Here is a 5801-nt window from a genome sequence, read left to right on the forward strand (position 1 = left end):
GAGATTTGACTCAAGTTGCTTACCTACTTAGTATACAATACAAACAGAGCATCTTTACAAACAGAAATAATAATGGTTTGTATTTTTAGGTTATCTTTCATTCAGGAACTTCTAAGCACTCCACAAATATTAATTAATTCAGCTTCACAACAATCCTGGAAGTTTTTCATTAAATCCATTTCACAGATGGCAAGTAATAAAGATGAACCTGTGACTCACATAGTGAGTCAGTGGCAAAGCTGGGGAAAAAACCCAGGGACTCTGTGTGCTCATTCCTCTGCTCTAATCACCAGACACTCTGGGCTCTCCAATGAGGATGAAAACTGTTTCTCCCAAACTATGCCATAGGCATGATCAAATGCATTCCTGACAGTCCCTTGTTTATCATAATGGCATTATCAAGTGTGCCAATTAAGTAATCATGATTTATTTCATTGTCACTCTTCAAAGGCACGTTTGTCTACAAATCAGCCCCCAACCCTAACTTGTAATAAACTTCGCTTATTTTGACTGGGAGTCACTGTAAAAAGCAAAGAACCGTAAAATCATTAATAGGCCAGTGACCTCTAGGCGAGCTACGATTCTCACCTTGACTCCAAAATTCACCCCAGCTGTTAAAGGCTGTGGAAGCCGCTAATTCTGGGATCCTTAGGGGCTTTCCAAGGGAGGATCTCAGAAACATGACTGAGGAGTGACCTTAATATAACCTTTCTTCAGCCACATATTTGATAGGAATTGAAGTTGATAAGATCCATCAGCCTGGCCACAGAATCAGCAACAAACAGTCTGAGCTTTCTGAGACAGTCCGAGGCAATGAAATTGGGCCAGGAAGACATTCAACTAGGTTCCTCTTTGCAACACCAAGATACAATAAAAAAACACAAAAGGAGTCCAAATAGGGTCAGCTATTAGGGACTTTAACGTGTGCTACTGTCTTTAAACAGCAAATCCTGACATTTTAATCCCACAAGGCCCATCTGAATTAGAAGAAGCCTGAAACATACAGGCCCAATATCCCAGCTGGTGGAAATCATTGGCATCAATAGACGTACGCCAATTTACAGCAGCTGAGAATTCTACTCTAGCTGTACGCCAGAAAAACCTCTGATATTCTTTTCATACAGGATAAGGCCCAATGTATAATTCAAAATTATGAAGGCTCTTTTGGCTTGGCCTTCCCAGTTATTTTAAAGCACTCTGTATTCGGTTTCAGGTTATGGGAATACTTCCTCTTCTTTTCTCTCAAACCTGCCATTTATTGGTGCCTTCCATGCCAAAAATTGCCAAAGAACTTTATACAGTATAAAGTTATCTATTCAATTAAATAAGTCATTTGAAATTTTTCATACGAAATATTTTTTCATTGAAAAGTGATTATTTTTTGAACATTTAAATTTGTATGAAAATTTCCCCCTAAAATTTCCAGTTTTATCAAAAATGCAAAAGTGAAAAATGTAGTTTTTTGGTTTATCATTTTTTCTTTTCCTCCCCGTCCCACATTTGTCCTCCTTGTTCAGTGGCAAATGGAAAAAAGGGGAAAAGAGAGAAAAGATTTTGTTTCGTTTCAAAAAGAAAAACTGAAAAAAACCAAAACAAAACAAAAAAGAAATTTCAATGATGAAAATTATCCAATAAAACTTTGTGAAACATTTCAAATAAATGAAAAATTGTTCCTTTCTGGAAATCCCTAGAATAAGGATTTCAAAATTTGGATTTTTTTTTTAAATAAAACATTTTCCATTTTGACCAGCACTAGGTTTCAGTAAGAAAACAGTAAGATTGTTACAAAGCCATGTAATAGAGAGAGAGAGTGGGGTCTGGTGGTTAGAACGTAAGACTGGGAGTCAGAACTCCTGGATTCTGTTCCTAGATTTGCTAATTACTAAAGACATGATTTCAGGCAAGCGACAAACTCTCTATGCCATCTGACGAAGTGGACTTCTGCCCATGAAAGCTTATGCCCAAATAAGACTCTGCACTTGTCCTTGTTGAACCTCATCAGATTTTTTTTTTTGGCCCAATCCTCCAATTTGTTTAGGTCACTCTGTATCCTATCCCTGCCCTCCTTATAAGCAGCAATGCATGCTATGTGTTAAGAGCAGTCCAGATGGAGTTCTCCCTCTCCATAACTATGCACGTGTTTTAATAGTTGCAGTCAGTATTTCAATACAACTTCACATGTACCTTGGCTTTTCTAAGGGCCTGATCCAAAGCTGGCTTCATCTGACTTTGGCTAAAGGCCATATTGCATCCTCTGCAGTTGTGGAAGCTGCCTTGTTTGTTGAATTTTCTGGTCTACATTTTGTGCAGGAGATACAGGGAGAAACCTAAGTAAAACCAGCTTCACATTATCTATAACTATTTCCATTCAACTCACCTCTTTATCTATTTTTTAACTTTAGACCTGATTGAAGAAAAAGTATTTTGCAGAGAAGAAGGCAATGCAGACACATGTAAACCAAATTCAGTAATAAGCAGGACTATATGATGGCCACCAATCTTGTTGACAACATAAACATACAGGGACAGATTTTGGTCTTATTTAGGCCACTGCAAATCCAGAGGAGTTGGAATCCAGAGTTATTCTGGATCTACAATGGTAAAATGAAATCAGAATGTGGCCAAGGAGTATCTGTTCACAGACCTGCACAATCAAAGTTTGAAAAAACCAAAAGCATAAAAGTTCAGTTCAGATGACTGTATTGATGTACCTTTAATCTGAGAAGCACAAAATTCCTGAGGCCAGCAAGAGGCAAACTGGGCAGCTGTTACCACAATGACATTTAAATACTAATCAGAGGAATGACTCCTTGAGCCAGAAGCTTAAAAAGCTAAAATCCATGACAGGAATGTTGGTCCTTAAAATAATAATTCAGTGACACAAAATGGGTAAGTCACAGAAATGATCAAGATTCAAAAGAGAAAGCCACCCCAAAGCAGCAACATATGGGACAGCATCAGTAATTAGAGCTGTGAGGCTGTTGAAGTGCTGCCTGGGGAAGTGTCCTCCTTCCATCTGATTCACATCTCTAGTAGCGGCTTTGCTGGAGTACTTGCCACTCCGTATTTAGTCCTCCAGAGTGATGTTTAATCAATATGGTGCCACTGATGCCAATTACAATGGAGAACCTTAATAAAAGTAGGATTTTTATGTGGTGTGGTCAAGATAGATGAAGGCTCTAGATGATGGGGTTGTGGAGGTAAGGAGTCTCAGACACATGCATCAGCAAAGGTTGCAGGAGAAGAGGATATTGCTAAACCTGCATTTATATAAGAATTGCAGCAGAACTTCACTTTTTCTTGCTTTGTTTATCTGCAAAACCTCCACAGAACCCTGACAATCTCACTTCAATTTAACAGAAGGAACAATAATCTGAGATTATGAATAGATTTAATTTGTATTACAATAGCACGTGGAGACCCCACTTGAGATTGGGATCACATTGTGCTTGGAGCTGTACATATGTATAGCAAGAAAGAATCCCTGTCCTGAAGTGTTTACCACTGAAGGATCCTATCCTGCAAACACTTGTGTGTGTGCTTAACTTTATGCATGGATATAGTCCTATTGATTTCAGTGGGATTATATGGGTGTAAAATTAAACACATACACACAAATATTTGCAGGAGTGGGGCCAAACAGAACAGACAAAGGGTGGGAGAAAGGAAATATTATCCCCATTTTACAGCTGGGGAATTGAGGCACAGAGAGATTAAAATTAATAGGAATTGTGTATCCAAATCCCCTAGAAGGCTTTGAACATCTCTGCCCAAATGACTTACCCAAGGGGATTCAGTAGGTACATGGCAGAGCTGGGAAACAGACCCAGATCTCCTAAGTCCCATTTTAATGCCTTAGACCCATCCTTCTTCTCCACCCACTAAGGTTTCAACACTTTTATACAATGTACCTTCGTCTGTTCCCCAACACGAAGGACCTTCCTGAACAACTATAAGCAGCACTGGCCAAAATAAATGGGCAAAGAAAAAAAAAAACATTTGGTGACGCAGCCGCCTTGATTTGCTTTAGCCATGTTTCCATCACACACTCACTAATTCACAAAGCAGGGCAATATGCAAGGCATCCTCTGGTCTTTAGTGTGGATGAGTGAGGCTCTACAGTACATGAATTATAAGTGAGCCCTCTTCCATTGCCAAAATCCTGTGATCATTCAAACAGACTATGGGTCAGAAACCCCTGGTCTGAAGGTGCATTATTGATATGCACTATCCTGAGCTGCTTTGATTTATCTTGTGATAACGCCATTTTACTGAATGGCAGAAAAACAGTGGCATTGTGGGTTATGCAGTAAATCTCTGCTTCCCTATATAGTTGCCTTTTGCTTTTCTTAGCTGTAATTAATCTGGATTGGGTGTCCACTCCCTGAATTTATGGCAGGAATCTGCTATAAACACAGGGGTCTCATGCTCCCATTTTGATGGTCAAGGCTTAATAAGTCTTAAGGCCTGTTTTTATTATGGCACGGTATATGCTAATGCAACATAACGTAAGCAACATAATGGGATGAATGGGTAACATTTAATGGGCAAACTTTTTGTTGTTGAAAGACAGGTTGGAGTTCTTCTTGCATTTAATGTGAACAGCATGTGTCTCTGAATCTAATTGCAGAGGAAAATTCACAGAAAACCAGGAAAGCTACAGTGTCAAGATCCATCGCAGGATAGGTAGTTCAATAACTGTGTATTATCAGAATGTGTGCGTGCATGTTCAGAGATGTGTCTGCTGCCTACATGCAGGCATCTGACTGTGTGTGTCCAGTTGTGTGTTTCATGCAAGGGCTTAACTGCAGGTGCGTACACAGACACATAGAGTACTACAAAGAGCATATTTTATAGATCCAAACAATAAATAAAAAGTGGTGCATGTGCAGATAAATGTGTGTGGCAGGTGTGTACAAAAGGACCTTCTTCCATGCACATATGGTTGCAGCGTGTGTGTGTGTAAGCAGGCACCTGCTTAAGGTGGTCAGCCTTTGTGCATGCACAAGTCAACGTGGCATGCATGCACGCATCTGCCTGTGTGTGCACACTGATGTGGTCAGCCAAGTGCATGCATAGAAATGCCTGATTGTGTGCGCATGTGGATGTGGCACAGATCTGCCTGTATGTGGATATTGTTGTAGAAACCTGCCTGGAATGTGGAGGGAGGAGCACAGGTTGCAGTGGGGAAGAGTTTGGAGGAGGCCCAAGAAGTCAGTCTGTTTGCACATGGCTAAAACATTAGCTGCACTTGCAGCATCTCCGTAAACAGTTCTCTTAATAAAGAGCCCATTTAGTTTTAGAAACGTGGTGTGCTCTCATGTTATTATACAGCACGTGGTACATGAAGCAGATATGAACGTGGTGTCTGTGTGCCGGGATCTGTCTGTGTGTGGGGATAGGAGCATGACGTGTGTGTGAGGGAGCAAGGATTTGTCTGTGTGAATATGGGTGTGGTGATTGCACGGTCAGATGCATGCATGTGTGTTTTTAGCTACACATGCAAGGCAAGTTTCTCCTTATCTCAATGTTTATTTAAACGTGGATAAGAAGGAAATCAGTGGAGCAGCAGGTCTGGCCAGTGACGACCAGGTTTCACTGGCAGCAAACCTGGGTTTGTTTATCAAAAGGGAAGCCAAGTTCACTGTGCTTAGCCATCACCACTCTGCCTCTCCAGCCTGACAACAGCAGACTTGGCAGATTTGCCTGGACGTGCAATAACTAACACCAGAGTTCACAGCAATAGGCCTGATATACATTGAGAGAGATCAGAATATCAGAGTTCAATATACACATACGTC

Source organism: Emydura macquarii, unplaced genomic scaffold (assembly GCF_026122565.2).
Source record: "Emydura macquarii macquarii isolate MOO-44397 ecotype Brisbane River unplaced genomic scaffold, CSIRO-AGI_Emac_v2 contig_450, whole genome shotgun sequence".
NCBI lineage: Eukaryota > Metazoa > Chordata > Testudines > Chelidae > Emydura > Emydura macquarii.